The sequence below is a fragment of the Crocodylus porosus genome, unplaced genomic scaffold, assembly GCF_001723895.1.
Source record: "Crocodylus porosus isolate Cpor-Errol unplaced genomic scaffold, CroPor_comp1, whole genome shotgun sequence".
Taxonomy (NCBI): Eukaryota; Metazoa; Chordata; order Crocodylia; family Crocodylidae; genus Crocodylus; species Crocodylus porosus.
This window is the reverse complement of record NW_017728931.1, coordinates 57,794,236-57,812,047: the sequence shown is the minus strand read 5'-3', so window position 1 is coordinate 57,812,047 and position 17,812 is coordinate 57,794,236. Positions and strand designations below refer to the sequence as shown.

General features: G+C 42.5%; 1 protein-coding gene and 1 long non-coding RNA gene across 9 annotated transcripts in view; both read left to right on the top strand.

Moving 5' to 3' along the window:
- Positions 1-17,812, top strand: part of ANKS1B (ankyrin repeat and sterile alpha motif domain containing 1B) — an 837,577-nt gene that overhangs the window by 423,025 nt on the left and 396,740 nt on the right. The gene's annotated exons all lie outside the window — the stretch shown is intronic.
- Positions 1,651-17,156, top strand: LOC109316787. The gene is made up of 3 exons (XR_002102921.1): positions 1,651-1,664; positions 7,802-7,808; positions 17,061-17,156. It is a non-coding gene; the product is annotated as an uncharacterized LOC109316787 (long non-coding RNA).

Below are 17,812 nucleotides of genomic sequence, written 5' to 3'. Positions count from 1 at the left end.
GTAATGCCCTGTTATAATAGGTAGGTATATAAATGGTCACTTTCTAAGCTTTTTCTATAGAAAAAGAAATTTCTTCTGTATCTAAAATACAATATAATATAATTCAATTGTTTACATATTGTTTCTGGCTGGGAGGGACCTCAAGGGTCACCTGTACAAATTCAGGATGCACTATTCCTATCTCATTTTAGACAAGAACTTATGCAGCCACATCCTAGAAGTCTCCAAGGATGTTGCACAACTTCCCTTGACAGCTTATTCTGTTGCCTGACTGTTCTTGCAGTGTTTAATTTCTTTTAGGTTGCTTCAGTTAGGAAAAGAGTTTGATGATGGAGTTGTTATCAGTAGTTCTTTGATTCATTCTTGTTTCTTTACAGAGAATGTGCACGTTTCTGTCTTCCTAACACACACTAAGAATCTGGGAGCAGGAAACTGTTACTTTGCCCTCTATCCAAAAGCTCTTTCTTGGCTCTTCTCAGGGTTGCATTACAAGCATCTCTTTCTTATGTTTCCTCTCTGAGTTCTCTGTTTCTGTGGTATTTTTCTTGTCTTTCTCTCAAATACATCTGCAGAGACAGATCTAGGATTTAGTAGAAAGGGATGCAGCACACCACCCCTCACCATGGTGGATGGTGGTAGATGGTTGGAGCTCTCAGGTCAGTTGAGGATAGTGGTTCGTAGGGCAGGGAGCAGGTAAAGGAAGCTCCTCTTCCCCCCTCTCCCCCCCCCTTTGTCCCTGGCTGACCTGAGTGCACAGGAAAGCCATTTATCTTACCTCATTGGACCTGATGGGTTGAGGGCTGACTGCAGTGAGCAGCTAGACAGGGTGCTGGGCTTGACCAGGAACAGCACTGGTGATGGGTGGGTTCCTTTGTCCTGCATATTCTCCCCCCCCCAACCCCACCCCCCCGGACCATCTTCTGGCTGGGATTAGACAATGAAAGGAAGAACCAACCCTTACCCTGTCTCCCTTCCACCCCCCAACTGCTGGTATTGTTCCTGGCCAAGCCTGGCACACCATGCAGCTGCTTATTGCAGTCCAGCTGAAGCAGGGAAGGAGCTGCTCTGGGACTCAAGTGCCTGTATTAGCTGGGGATAATGGCAATAGCAGGGGCAGGGTTTTCTCTTCTTGCACCTGCTTCTGTGCAGCAGGAACCCCGGGGAGGGTGACAGGGAGCAGATGCAGGAAGAAGAAACCCACCTGCTGCCACTGTCCCCAACCAAGTGTTTAATCCCATGCAGTTGCAGCCCATGCCTTGAGTAGTGCAGGAGTGGCTTGGAGGTGTGTGACTTAATCACCATGACTCCCTGGATCCATTCCTACATATCTGCCGTCATCCTATCTGCAGTTATGTCTAGACATTTGGAAAAGCAAATGGAAAGCCTGACCCAACCACTGCCCAAGCTTGCATGCCATCTAGTCTTTGAGTAGTCTCTTCTCATTTATTTATGTATTTACTTGTTTATTTTTTATTTTTTCAGTTGTAAGTGAAGTAGAGGAACTTAATTGTTCCTTTACTTAGCTTGAATGAAGGCACCTATCAGACCAAAGAACTTCAACAAGTGGGTATGACTGCTTATGGATCAAAGTGTGTCTCTGTGTCCACAGCATCTGGCAACAACAGGCTTTGTCTATGAAAGATCATACCTCTCTGAACTAGTTAGTCTGAAATGTCAGGTACAGACTTTATACTTTTACCAGTACAAGAGATCGGAAACACATATATGCACATAACAAAACAGAAGTTCAGCACTCAAAAACGGATTTAAAAATGGGGGAACCTGGTCTAAGATTTGGCCTCCCACCCCCCACCAAAGGGTGAACGTTTATTCTGTTCACTACTGATCTAAACAATGCTGTTTACAGAAAATGGCATAACTTAGATGATTTCCACCTTGGGCTTTCTGAATGTCTGTCCTAGTCTAAAGTGCTATCTTGCCCTACCTTCTGCCATTATTAAAAAGGGGAAGGGCTATTGAACAATTTTTTCCATATTTTATTGTATTAAATTGGTGGTTCTCAACTTTTTTAGGCTCAGGGCACCCCTCAGAAAATGCCAATTTTTAGTTTTCACACTTTTTAACTACAGAAAAAAGAATAAAGTGGCTTTTCTGTTGTGAAGAACTGAAAAAGACCACAACTGTGGATTTCTATTGAAATCTCTGGGTTTATCTTGTAAATCAAGTTTGAAAACCTAAGAGCTTTAACATTGTGTGGTTCTCCACTACACCCTTGAAATGATCTTAAGGCACCCTATGGTGCCATAGCACCCTGGCTTAGAATCGCTGTACTAAATGGTTTAAGAAATATAGTTGCATAAAATAGCATTTTCCTCTCAGTATGTTTTACCTAGAATAAAAGTTCACTGATCTAGAACATGTCAGAAATTGTAGCCCATTAGGAGTAGCCATATTGTACCAAACACTGCTCTTGCTATCATGCAATAGGAGTACATTTAATTTTTTCCATTTTATAAATTCTAAAATTCAAATGGAGAAATTTGTACAGCTATATGAGTTATCCACATCAGTTGTGTTTAATTTTGCCTTTGTTTCCTATTTGTAGTTTTTTAGTTTTGTGGGTTTTTTTATTTTGATTTTCTTAACCGCATGATAGAAATTAGAAATGGCATGTAGCTTTAGGCAAACATTTGCATAAAATGATCTTTCTTTATCAAAACCCTGCTTGACATGGGCCTGCAGCTTGCTAAGAATCCATTAACAATGTTTTTTAAATGGACATCTTGCATTTTGATTATGCAATACCCAAAAACTAATGGGGTCCAGTGCAGGTGCAAACAGTGTTATGAAACGCAGTGAATTGCTTGATCCAGATCCTTAGGTTTGCAAAAAATCCTGGCTATGTTCTTTCTTAAAATTCGATGATTAAAAACCTACTCACAGTTTGAGGCATTTTACATTGTTGAACGTATTGATTATTGTTAGCGTTTCTCGGAGTAGATACTGTAATTTGATCACTTGATAAATGATATGATAAGGAATGACAGTGAAACTACAACCGTAATACTGTGTTTCCTGGCTTTGAGTGCTTTCTTTACTGCTTCAGCAATTTTTAAAAATGTAGGTCATTTATTTATTTGAAATTTTTTTTGTACAGATTTCCCTGCAGCTGTAATAGAGGGCAATTTTTAATCTGTCTTGTGTAAAAATGGAAGTGACGTGAAAGTATATTAGAACAAGAAGGCTTGGTAAATGAGGAAGGGGGAAAAAGGAAATTTTAGCCATTATAATTGTGAAGAAATGTTTAAAAATGAACTATTACATAAACCAAGGAGGTATTCTCTCCCCTGAATATTTGTACAGTTCGTCTGAAACCCTGGGCTTAATCTTCTGAGCTTACAGTTGGCACAGCTGGAAGGGGCTACCTTTAAGCTACCTTTCTTTTCTGCTATCTTGGATGAGCAAGTGGCACAGTTATCGTTAGTACAGTATAGAGCAATTTTCAGACTAGCTTCAGCTAGAGGTTCTGCCAGCTAAACAATGTGACCACTGTCTCATAACTTCCCGTTCTTAGTACGCCTCCTCTTTACGTCCAAAAAATCCTTCCAGCAGAGGGATGCAAGTGCTTGCTTGACACTTACATTGGCAAAAAGTTCTTCTGATAAAATATCTTATTTCAGTAGTGTTCAACTCACTCAACCCCGCAGGCTGAATGAGGTGGCATAGGGCCAATCCCAGGGGCCTGATCCAGAGTACAGAACCACATCATCTGGCCAGTGGGGTTGGAATTTGGTGGTGACAGCAATAATGGTTGCAGTTTCCAGAGCTACAGGAGCTGCTGCTTCTCCCAACTCCAAATTTCCAGCTCCACCGGCAGCCCTACAGGCTAGATGATACAGCTCCACACTCTGGATCTGGCTCCCACAGGTCCAGAAATTTGGCAGCAGGATTAATAGCAGCAGTTAATGCTGCTGTGGCTTCCAGAGCCATGACAGTTAATGCTATTGCCACTGGCCATACCACCAAATTTCTAGACCTGCACGTGGTCCCGTGAGCCAAATGACGTGGCTCTGTGGTCTGTGTGTCGGTCACCCCTGGCTTTTATCATTGCCAGTATAAGCTGCTTTAGCACTAGGAACCTTTGCCAGTATAGCTATGCTGGCAAAATCTTTGTGATATAGATCAGCCTTAAAGAAGGGTAGTAAACTATGAGAATCAAAGGATCCAAAAGTCAGTTGCTTCTCTTTTGTACGTATGTTGCTGAAAACTCTTAATTCTCAACAAAAACCCATATTATGTAGCATGTTATAGCCATTTCCAGAGGGGTTGATCATCTTAACCATTAAAACACATGAACAGTTTTACTCGCTTAAGTTGTCTGGCTGAAGCTAGGTGGGCAAGTCAAATGAATAAAACTACACAGATATATAACTGTTTGCAGGTTTGGGTTCTGTTACGGAAAAATTCAAAATACATTGTTGTTCTTAGAAGACCTAGCTAAAATAGTTAATCTATCATTTTGGGACTTTTCGAAACAGAAGTTATTACCATAAAAAGTGAGGCCTATTTAAGAAGTAATTACAAGGATATAGAATTGACAATAAAATTAGTGCTCTTAGTTTTCATCATATTATTAGCACCTTCTACATACAGACTGAATAAATCTGGTTTGTGCTGCTAGGAGCTAATTAGAAATATTAATACACTTACAGCAGTGAACAATACTGATTGTTCCTATGCAAACCACGTTAAAGAACTATTTATTTACAGATAAATGCAAATATCTTTGCAGATTGTTTATATCCAATTTATTTTATCTCGGTTGCGTCAAAGCATAATAAATTACTTATAAAATAATGTTAGGAGGGCTTCTGAGTAATTTTATTTTATAATTTGATTTATAGAGTGTTATGTACATTTACAACCCTACATATATAACTATGGTAAATAGGCAGAAGATGTAAATCATACAAAGAACTTTTCTATACTAGAGAAAGGTAACTTTATGTAACGTTATACTTCCAAAATTGAAGTAGTTAAAATGGCAACTATCCAATGTAAAGCATTTTAATGCCAGATAAGTCTGACAGCTATAATAGATTATTGGTAGAATAAAAGTGGGGTCTAGAAGTACTTCATTTTATAGCACTTTGGAAATATTTTTTATTTACTGAATAGTAAATAAACCAATACTAAACCATGAAAGTTGTTTAATAACCTATGGTAAGACTAATGATTCATAAGTCATATAAGTAACTGATTCTCTTTAAATTCATTGGCAGTTCAAGGATTTTTATTCAAAGCCCATTGAGGCTGATCAAGTATCTAGCCGTTGGTTCCAGTCGGCTTTGTATCAGGCTTGTCTACTATTTTAAATTCAGTGCACTTATCACCATCTGAATCTTTACAAAATGTTTTACATACATTTTACCCATCTTTATCATCATTCATGCCATCTGTGATGGATGCAATGATTTGGAAACATGGAATACTCAGAGACTTCATATTTTGAAAAATGACAGATGCTCTGAACACATGGAGTAGTCAAAAGGTATTGTTACAACTTTATAAATGTCATGGCTATCTTAATGGACTAGCTAGTGGTTGTATTCCTGGCTCAGTGAGTGAGCTTTCTATGGGAACCAAAGTTAATGCTGGGGAAAAGGAAGAGGTAATAAAATAATGCAGGTATTTTTCCATGGATTTTTTTTCTTTTTAAAGTGGACCACAGATAAGCTGTATAAAATCATCACCTTTACCCTCAAACCTACTTAACGCTGGGTGCATCTACAGGTAAAATTAATGTGCCTAAATAAACCCTGGTGCAGTTTACGTTGGAATGTATTGCTCCCAGGTTCAGCATCTTCACATGCACCTAGAACTGCAGTATGTTGAGCTGGGGCAGAGCAGTCCAGGGCTGCTCCACTTTGCTCTTGTTCATCTTCCCCTTTCCATTGTTATGCACATCTCATTCAGCTTTCCTCCAGCCTTTTGGGCCTTGGGCTTTTTGCCTTTGTCAGTATGTCAACAAATCTATTCAAAACTCTATAGATCCTAAAAGTCCCCCTTGTCTCATGTTGCAGGTAGCCAGCCCAGGTACTTAACCCTTCACTTTGTGTGCACAGACTAATGTGGTAAACTGAGTCACACAACATTATAGCAACATAAACATTGCTGACACAGAAATATTACAATAAAACCTGTAGTATATCACAGAGGGAAACAAAATTCATACACATGGTCACTCACCATGTGGAAACTGGCAACCCTGAACTAAAAGCAAATTTATGCTGCTCAGTAGGCCTGTGTGAAGCAGCTAGTATTTGCTTTGGATTTAGATTCAGACGATTTGGGGGACAGTGATTCGATTCAGTGATTCAAATCACTGTCCCAAATAGATTCGGCCAAATCTGATTCAGAGATTTGGCTGCCACTGAATCAGTCGAATCAAACAGGCCCCACCTGCTCTCCCAGCCCCATCAATAGCTCCCCCACCCAGCCCCCGTGTCCAGACTACTGATAGCGTACAGTTCCACAGCTCATAGATTGGCTTGCTTCAGCCATTGCTGCCCATTGGTTGTGGTATGTGGTACAACCAATCCAGCTATTTTGTGATATCCTCTGTAATGATGCCAGTTTTGGCTGTGCCCATCTTACCTAGGAGAACTCTTTTGTCTTCCCCAGTTTCTTTGGTGTATTTCCTTTTATTTCAGTCTAGTCAAGCTGAGGTCTTCTCTGGAAAGATGTTAGCTGTGTGGAGAAGTCAGATCTGTGTCCTTGAGACATTTAAATTCTTGTGAACTCACTTGAGGTCATTGGAACTATTGTGGTTTCATAGTCTGGGACTTTGTTCAGTATACAGTACTTATGCATATAAATAGGGAACTTGTTGTGGCAGCACCAAACTTGTAATATATTGGCCTTGTCTACCCAGTAGTTCACAAGTCCCTTTGTCTTCTCCCTACACTGTTGTCTCACTTGGTTCTCTTATAACTGGTCAGGTGTCCCTCATGTAGCTGTGGAGGTTCCCCTACAAGTATCTGAAGTTGTAGGTTTGCTTGCTTTGGTCAAAAGTTTGACCGTGATTTTGGTATCAACCTTCAGCCTACCCTTGGGCATAGTTTTCACTGCTCTAATGGAATATACAATAACAGAAGTGGAAGAAGTAGTTTTGAGATTAAAGCCTAAGCAGGGACATATAAATCTGAGCAGAAGTTGCCTACAAATCAGAGCAAAGAAGCTGACAAGATAGGTCACAAGACTGGACACCAAGGAAAACATGTGAAAAAGGTTTGATGGACCATCATCTATTGAGAACTATGTTGTTTGTGGGTGCGCATTCTTATTAGTTGTCATGGATTAGCAAAATTTATAGCATGCTAACTCAAGCCTTTGTCACACATGTTCATGTGCAACAGTTGTGAATCATTGGAATTTAGTAATACATTAAAGGTAGCATGTGTTAGGGTGATGTCACATGCATACTTGCAAATAATTGGAATGTAGTAACCTATTAAAGTTCATATGGGTTAGGAGATAATCCTTGCCTGAAAGGCAGCAACTTTGCACCTGGTTGCATTTTAATGTTGTAGAATTCATTTTCACAGGTGGTACAAACAGATAGAATAGCCAGGTTCAAAAATGAAATAGATCAATTCTTGGATGATCTATTAATAATAATTAAACAGAATTGTTGGAGATTGTTTCCTCTGGCATCTCTAATCTGTAATGGTGGATGCCAGGGAGAGTACTAAATAAATCACTCCATAAATATCCGGTTCAGTGCACTTCCTCTATATTATCCATTTCTGCCACTATCAGAGGCAGGACACTAGGATAGATCATTAGTCTGACCCATTATGACACTTTTTATTTTCTTATGTTCTGCTGTGAAGTTGAACGTGTGATACCACCCTCATAAGGGTGAAGTTGCACATTACACTTAAACCATACTAAGGGCACTTAAAACATGAGTGTCTGCACATTAAAGCCAGTGTAACTCATGCTGAGTGCCCCAAGCATCTCAAAATTATGCCACTTAAGGTGACCGTTAACTCTGGGCTTTGTTACCTGGTTTGTGTTAAGGTAGCTTTAGTCTGCTCTACAGAGATAAAACTAGAAATTTGCATTCCTCCAGCATCCCAGGATGCATCATTCCCAACCCCCTGTCCCCCACCCAGAGCAGAGATCGAACCTGGGTGTACTGGCTCTTAGACATACCCTTCCTTGCCAGGCCTCTAGTGGCAAGTCAGTGCTGTGCAGGCAAGAAATGGTGTTTTAACGCTTAACATGAGACAGCTCACAGGGGAACATCTACATGTGTGATTTGTGCACACAAATAAACTCTAGATCTTCACCAGAGTTTATTCGTGTGCAGCCCATGGAGTTGGAGCAGCCTGGGCTGACGGGGTACCTGACGGGGTACCAGCCTGCCAGCCCAGGGCTGCTTCAAATGAGCTCCATGCCCTGTGGAGTGGCTGTCTGAGACACAAGGGTGTTTCAGCATAAGGACACCTCTACCACCATTTTTAAGTGTAGGAATACTAATACACAAGACACAGGAGTTTGCTGGAGCACAGTAATTGCCACACTCCAGCAGACTCGATTTAATCAATCAAGTCTGCTCTGATGCACTAGAATTTCAGCACATCAAAGCAGCCTCTATACTTGTGTATAGGCATCCTCACTGGCAGTTAATTAGTCAACTGTGCAGTAAACATCTTGTATAGGTACACCCAAGATATTCTAATTTTAACATAGTTTAACATCCACAGAAGTAGTATGGTCGAAATATAACATAATTTCACCCATGCCTGCACCATGTTTCAGATGATGATGGCCTCCTTGCTGCATTGTACAACTGAGGGGTTCAAATATGTAAATGAAGAGAAAATTCACTGCTGATATACTGTTATATCTCCAGTAGAGACCATCTTTAACCTAAAAAGAAATGTATCCTGTATCGAAGGCAGAAAAACAAAGCTACTCCTGATTAAATTTATAAACTGTCTTCTGGTTCTCCAGGAAAACCTTTTTCAACTAAGAGAAGACCCTGTACAGGAGGGATCATGTAGATAAAAGGGGCAGGGGTGTAGCTCTCTATGTTAAGGAAAGCTACACGTCCCTGCAAGCTGATGTTGGCAACCAGGGTGGATGTCTGGAGACACTCTGGGTTAAAATCTGTGGGGAACACGGCACAGGGGACACAACAATGGAAATCTACTACAATCAAAGTCCTGAGCTTGACCAGGAGTTGACCTGGTAACTGGCTGGGGCCTCATGCTCCAGGACCATGGTTGTTATGGGTGACTTCAATTACCCTGACATCTCATGGGAGGATCACTCAGCAAAATCCAAGCGGTTGCAGAGCTTCCTCTCGTGCGTGGATGACCTATACTCAAGAAGTCTATGGGCCAGTGAGAGGCAAAGCGCTGCTTGACCTGGCACTGGCTACTGGGAATGACCTAATTGGTGACCTAGTGATCGATGGGAAGTTGGGTGACAGTGACCATGACCTGATTACCTTCACCATCCACCGTAAAGCTGGCAAGTCAGTCAGCAACACAGAAGTCCTTGACTTCAGGAAAGCCGACTTTGACAAGCTCAGGAGGCTTGTCAGTGAGGCCCTAAGGGACCATGACCCCAGGGAGAGGGGAGTTCAAGAAGAGTGGTTGCTTCTCAAGGGAGCGATCCTCAATGCACAAGCTAATTCTATTCCATCTCGGAGGAAAGGCAGCAAGAGGGCACAGCAGCCCCTGTGGCTCTCCAGGGACCTAGCAGACCTCCTGAGGCTAAAAAGAAAGGCCTACAAAAGACAGAGGATGGGATTCACCTCCAAGGAGGATTATTCTGCACTGGTCCAGTCCTGCAGAGAGCAAACCAGGAAAGCCAAGGCTACAACTGAACTCCAACTAGCTTCGAGCATCAAGGACAATAAAAAATCCTTTTTCAGATATATGGGGAGCCATAGGAAAAGCAAGGGCAACATTGGACTGCTGCTGAACCAGATGGGGCAACTGACACCAGGAAAAAGCCAACCTATTAAATGGGTACTTTGCATCGGTCTTTCATCAGTCCCATGGGACACCCGTGCCCGCTATGGGACAGGGAGGTCCGGGTGAGGGAGATCCCCTGCCCTCCATTAATGCTGACCTTATGAAGGAACACTTTGAGAAGCTGGATACCTTCAAGTCAGCCGGCCCTGACAATCTACACCCCAGGGTACTCAAGGAGCTGGCAAGCATCATAGCCCAGCCCCTGGCATGGATCTTTGAAAACTCCTGGTGCTCTGGTGTAGTGCCCAAAGAAGGCCAATGTGGTGCCTATCTTCAAGAAAGGGAGGAAAGTAGATCCGGCTAACTATAGGTCATCAGCCTGACTTCTATCCCAGGGAAGATCTTAGAAAAGTTTATTAAGGAGGCCATCCTTAATGGACTGGCCGATGCCAACATCCTGAAGGATACCCAGCATGGGTTTGTTATGGGTAGGTCTTGCTTGACCAATCTCATTTCCTTCTACGACCAGGTGACCTATCACCTGGACAAGGCAGAAGAGATTGATGTCGTATCTTGACTTCAAAAAAGCCTTTGATCTGGTATCCCATGATCACTTCTTGGCGAAACTGGCCAGTTGTGGCCTTGGGTCCACCACGATCCACTGACTGGAAAATTAGCTCTGTGGTCAGACCCAGAGGGTAGTAATTGATGGAAGTCACTCATCATGGTGTCCTGTGACCAGTGGGGTCCCCCAAGGCTCTGTCCTTGGACCCATATTGTTCAACATGTTCATTAACGATGTGGACGTTGGAGTCAGAAGCAGACTGGCCAAGTTGGCCAATGACACCAAACTTTGGGGCAAAGCATCCACACCAGAAGACAGGTGGGTGATCCAGGCTGACCTGGACAGGCTCAGCAAATGGGTGGACAAGAACCTGATGGTGTTTAACACCGAAAAATGCTAGGTTCTCCACATTCGGAAGAAAAACTTGCAGCATCCTTATAGGCTCGGCAGTGCTACGCTGGCTAGCACTATGGAAGAAAGAGACTTGGGGGTCAAGATGAACATGAGCCTGCAATGCGACGCAGCAGCTAGTAAAGCAACCAAAATGCTGGCTTGCATCCACAGATGCTTCTCAAGCAACTCCCAGGACATCGTTCTCCCCTTGTACTCAGTTTTGGTGAGGCCGCAGCTGGAGTACTGCATCCAGTTTTGGGCTCCAAAATTCCAAAAGGATGTGGAGAAGCTTGAGAGAGTCCAGAGAAGAGTCACGTGCATGATCAGAGGTCAGGAAAACAGACCTTATGACGACAGGCTGAGAGCCATGGGGCTCTTTAGCCTGGAAAAGCGCAGGCTCAGGGGTGATCTGATGACCACCAGTATCTGGGGGAACATTTATTCACCAGAGTGCCCCCAAGGGATGATGAGGTTGAAAGGTCATAAACAAGACCATTTCAGGCTGGACATAAGGAAGAATTTCTTTACTGTCAAAGCCCCCAAGGTCTGGAACAGCCTGCCATTGGAAGTGGTTCAAGCACCTACCTTGAACACCTTCAAGAGCAAATTGGATGCTTATCTTGCTGGGATCCTCTGACCCCAGCTGACTTCCTGCCCTTTGGGTGGAGGGCTGGACTTGATGATCTTCCAAGGTCCCTTCCAGCCCTAATGTCTATGAAATCTATGAAGAAATAACTTGTTTTGAAAAAGTAGTGTAGTACCTAAAGAACCTTTCCATAACTTTTCCCTATGAGTCCCATGATCTAGGATATTGACAATGGTGGCATGACTCATCCCCAAAATTGTCCATAACAAACTTACAGCCTTAACTAAAGCAGCGGAATAAAATGGAATACTGAAATTAATACTGCCTGCGCATCCTCTTATTATTTTTTAAAGAAAAAAAATCCAGTGAATCTAATGACCTCATGCAATGCACTTCAGCTACAACAAAACAAATAAACCAATAACTAAGTATTTAGCAGTGATTTGAAAGCTTTTGTTTGCACCTGGACTATTCTTTAGCTTTTAAACACCTTCTGTGAACAAACTTCATATCCCACAATAAGAATAAGATTCAACATATTTTCCTCTGTGTTTGGCCTTCTGGAGTTAGGATAATAATAATGAGCATTCATAACAAAGGTTTTTGAGTTTGGCACTGAAGATTTTTAAGAAAAGGTATGTTTTCTAAGGCAAGAATCAGATTGCTCTGCTATACTTCAAATGAGAATCACAAATTGCTATGGTATATTGGAGTGGTACAATTTCTTGTCTGTTACCAGATCAACTTCTTGAATAGACAAAAGGAAGTAACAGCATGATTGTTTCATTTCTTAGGATTCACCTACACAACCATTTTTCTTTACATAATCCACCAGTTTCACCAGAAACAGCAATAGTAGAAACACTGCTGTAAACAGACTAACAAGATTCAAAGCTGGTGATGTGGGTAACCACCCAGGGTGCCATGATTAGGGAGGCACTATTTTCCTTAGGCTGGCTCTGTGAGTCTGGGCAGATTGTTCATCAGGATGGGAGGGAGCCCGTGCTTGGTCCCTCCCAGGTCAAGCATGGCTCCTTCCATCTGGGCAGGCCTGGGAAGAGTGTCCTGGGAAAAGAAGCTGGGGCTGAGTGGCTGGAAGTGTGGTCAGAGGACAGAGCAGGGGAGAACCTCTGAGACCACTGGTTTCAGAGAGATGAGAGCTTCCAGAGTGTGTGGCCTGTGCCTTTTGGGATGAGCTGGTCTCCCAGGTGCCACCTGGCCTGCCCCGACCTGCCTGCAGGGTGGTGGGGTGGGTCTAGTGGGCCTGACCAGGACTGACTGACAGTTGCCCTGCACGCAAACCAGGTATGACTCTGACTGAAGGGACACCCTCCTATGCCCAAAGCAAGACTGCCTTGGGCAGACAGACATAGCAGAGACCCCACAGGGGCTAGAGGGGGGTGACTCCCTTGCCTGGAGCAGGGTCCTGCCCTGAGGAGTGCATTGCCTCAGCCTAGGGGCTGTGGCTGGCTGTCCGCTGTGCCTGTTAGTGGGTGCCTGTGCTGATGGCTGCCACAGCACTGGGAAAGAGTCTTGCAGGTATTTAGAGTGAAGCTCAGGGTCAGCCAGGCACTGGGCACTGCAGCAGAGCCGCATGAGTCTCACCCCATCCCATCCTGTATTCAGGGGATACCTGTCAGCGCTGCTGCCAGGAACCAGGCCCCGCCACTGTTTCTTGGCTCAGTGGAGGTGTGCCAACATCCTCATGGCTCTGCTGGAGATGGCCCTATCCAACTTTTCCAGCGGTTCTGCAGGAGCTAGCATGTAGCCCACGAGTGCTGTGGTCCCAGTGCTGAAGCATGGCAGGTAAGGAGGATCTCACAGGGACTCCCTGGCACTGCAGGGGGTATCTCTGCCTGAGCATTCCCAGCTGTGTCCAGTGATCTGCAGCCACATGGCTTGCCAGCATCCCCAGGCAGGAGCAGTTGAGCCAGGGTAGTGGCTCTCCCCACCACAGGCTCAGTTGTGCTCAGACCTGGCACAGTATCAGTCCCTTCAGAGAAGGCCTGAGATGAGTGATACTGCTGCCAGGTTTAGCCCCACAGTAACGGGGCGGCATGCCTGGGTGTTCTGCACAGTGTCAGTGGCAAAGGGGGTGACTGGCCTTTACACGGGAATCAGTGAGGGAATGAAAGGCCCCAAACCCCTGCCTACCTGCTTCAGACTGCAGCAGTGGGGTTTGCCAAAACATGGACTTGCCCAGGGCGCCATTTTCCCTAAGGCCAGCTCTGATATTCACTATCATTGCTACCTAAGCTATGAGCAGCTGGCTTATATTAACATTAGTGTTTCACCCCTGTAATAATCAGTAAAGCTGATAGTGCAACAATGGGAAATTTGAACAAAAAAATGCTAGTGCAGGCACAATCTCAGTGGGCTTTAAATATGGTTATGAAGAGGGTATCTTGGAGATATTAAAACAAATGTAAATACTTTGCAATATTTTCTGGTAATGTTATTTAAAATCCCAGAGGAGGATCATACACTTTATTTCTTGATTAAAAATCTTTTTTTGCTTTCTCTAATGCAAGTTTGAAATGTGTTCATAAGTGGCTTGATAAGGTGATTTATATTTAATATTAACATTTTCAGTCATTGCAGATCCTAATCTGAAAGGACCATAGACAGCAACATGTATTTAAAATTATGGATGTGTAAACTAATTTGACTGCAAATGAAATATAACCTGTCCTCCAACATTAATCTAGAGGTAATAGTAGTTTCACATGGTTACTTACAGGCCTCATTTAGGCTTGGGTACATGCAATTCTGGGTGATGTATGCATGCATTTTAAAAAGAGCACCTGTTCTAGAGAGCTTATGATGTTTAGAAGTTTAACCTAAGCCCAAATTTTTGATCAATTCTATTATTTTGCATTCTGGCTTGGAGCCAACATGTCAAAGTATGACAAAAAGGTAGTTCCTACAATATTTTTGGCTTTAATGGAAAATAGATGGGCCATCTATTATAGACACTTACCTATATAAATCTGGCAGCCTATAATTATTGAATTAGGAGCTTCAGCATTTACCAACACATAGCTGACAATGATATTCCTTGTCTTAAAACAGAAAATAACTGATATCTCAGACATGACTGGTAAGACATGCAGTCTTATAAGTTACCTGTACACACCACAGGGTTTAATCCTCATTAATTTAAATAACTTTATAAAATTTAAACTTTCTTATTTTGGAGCATTGCATCAGTGTCTGCACACACTAGATTTTTAAACAACTTAAGCCCGGTCCCTGACCGGTACCACAGGAAAGTGGGATGGTCCGGTACCTCCCCACCAGCCCAGGGTCTCCCAACCTGTGCTCTGCTACACAGCTGTGGGAGCCTGTACATGCCACAAGGGGAAAAAAAAAGTAGAAGCAATGTGACAGAGGAAGCAATTCAAAGGGATGAATTACAAAAAAGTCTTAGTGCCATCTGGTGGACAAAGAGGCTCATTACATGTCTTTGAGAGCCTTTGTGTTTTCATGAAACAAATCCGTAGGTGTGGCACTTTAATTTGCAGCCAAACAAAACTACATCCGAGGAGTTTTATTTTAATGCACCAGAAAGGCTTTTAAAGCATCTGGAAAATCTGCTTGTGTAAACAGTCATGCCATTACAGTGCAAGAAAGGGCAAAAAACGTGGCATTTACAAAGTCCCATAGAAACCACCAAGAGGTGCATGGGCATATTGGAGGGAGTAGTTGGTCTAGTGTTCAGCTCTAGATATATTCAATTGACATTGCCTTTTGTGAACTAAAATTGTAATTTATATATAGAAGTATGCGTGCATGCACACACAGACATATATATTTACATATTCTAAAGCTGTCAAATTCACAAGCAACATATATATTACTGATAAATATCTAGAGAGATATAGATTGATATAAGCTGTAGTCAGAATCCATATATAGCTTGTACATGTGGCAGCCTTAGAATATACCATAATATGAACCGTAGTGTATGAAAAATGATACTTTCAGGAGCAGTTACATTGTGTTTTGATTCAGCGATCTGTCATGCATTCATCTTGTATCGTTCTAGATGCTAAAATAAAGTTTCTTTTAATCTGTCTTTAGAACAAAATATAATTTCCTTATGGCCAGGTTGGGCATTATCCCGATATATATCATTTAACCATTTAAATAGTTAAATGATATTTTTATTCATGCAGTTCACATTAGAAATGCTTCTTTGATACACTGGATTTAGACTCGTTTTAGTTATACAGAATTCTATAGTGCCATTGGAAACATGGATTAAAGACCTCTAAATATAGCTGTTTAAATCTTTTAATGTCACTTGATTTGCTACTGTTTTATTTTTTAAGTAGTATAAATTAATGCTCTAAGTATGATAAACATATTGATAACACCATCAGATTGTTAACCTTAAAATACTCCCATAAAAATGTATTATTGGAATTTCCTCTGAAAGGTCACTTGTGTCTTTAGAATCCTTAGGATTATATTGTCTGTATTCTATTATTTAATTTGCATGCAAAATAGGCCTAATTTGGGGTATTGCTGAAAATATTCAAATATTTTATATCTATTTTAGAACAGTTTTGTTTGGTTGATGGTAATACAGAGCAAATCCATAATTCCATTTTAAATATAACGTAGGTTTAATGCTGCACAATCGGTATCAAAATCAACATAACATTTTGTTTGTATGGAGTACAGGAAGGCATCTTACTTCCTCCTTCCCCATCCTTTCCCTTGTTTGGTAAAGGGCTTTGTGTTCTTTTGGATGGAAAATACCAGATAAGAAATTCTTTGTATACTGAGTCACTGGCATTTTTCAGGATCCAACTAGCACATTCAGATCATCCAGGTGATATCATAGATCTGTACATATATGAAGTATGAAGGAAGATAAGGCATAGCATATCAAACCATACAATATTGAGTAGTTTACTTGCAATGAAACCTATTATCTTTTAAACACCACAAAAGCACTAAAACCTATGTAAACATACCTTTCCCATGCTGTAACTATGGCAGCAATGTTAGTGCAGATACATTTTATCCAGTATTTAGCTTAGGATGCTCTTGCCTTTTTCCCATACCTGAAAAAGGGCACTTTGTTCCCAAAATGCTTATCTTAGCATCTTTCCCAGCTATTCAGCTGAGCCAGTAAAAGATATCATCAACAAAACCCTTTGGTTCTACAAGTATAATAGTATAGTTAACTGTACTGTTAAAATTGTAATAATGATGCCATGAAGAATGTTGAGTGTGTGGCACTCGAGATTTGCTTATGTGCCATTATGGTCATTACTGGTCCACCAGGAGAAGTCATCTGTACTATGAGCATTTTGTCTCCCCAGCTCTAGCTTCACTTAGTTAAAATGTTTTGTTCTTTATCACGACAAGTGAAAAAATAGCAGCTTGTCCTTTCTCCTTGCTTCTACTGGCAGGGTATCCTTGAAATTATTTTGCCTCCATACTATAAATTCAGTTTTCAGCTCATGTCATCAAACTAATAAAGTATTTTTACTCTATCTGTAGCAATGGTTTGAGTGCTAAAGTAAGTGGTTACGTGAAGTGTCAGAGGGCGTGTTCACACATGTAGGCATATGAGCTTCCAGCAGCTCAAATAGCAGCAGCACAAAATTGTGCCAGAGATTTGTGCCTCGGCACACATGCCTGAACATGCAGTTTGGTGTGGGGCAAGTTGTACCACTTGGGGCAAATGTACCCAGCTCAGCTCCTGGATCTTCAGCCAGAGGGAGCTAGAGGCTAGGGCTAGCACCTAGGCTGGCCCCAGCAGTATAAAAAGCTGCCCTGGCAAACAGCTCAGGGCTACTTGCCCACAGGAGCAACTTCTGAGGCCCTGCCAGTTGGTATCTGGGGACACTAGCCCCTTGTGCCAGCTGGACTGCTGAAGCAGCCCTAACCTAGAGTGGCCCCTGCACCCTCTACCCACTGCAGCAGTCTGGCAGCGGGGGCTGCTGCCTGTCTATGACTTGCTGCCATCTGCAACAGCATCTGCCCCCTTGACCTGTGGCCCCATGGCTGTGTGCTTGCCAGACCCAGATGGGGACCACGTGGCTGCTTGGGCTCTGGTACCTGTACCTATGAGCCAGCTGTCAGTGGACCACAGCTGCACAGTTGGCCTTTGTGCAGTACTGCTGTCATGTCTTATGGTGCCCCCACTTTACCATCTGGGCAGTTATTGCCAAGAAGATGTGCTCATTGCAGTGGTCTGCTTTGGAATTGTCAAAGTGTGTGTTCCTGGCCCCAAATGGCCAGGAGGTCAGCCACCTACCCAGGGTGCTCCCCCATCCTCCACCCCCATCTCCT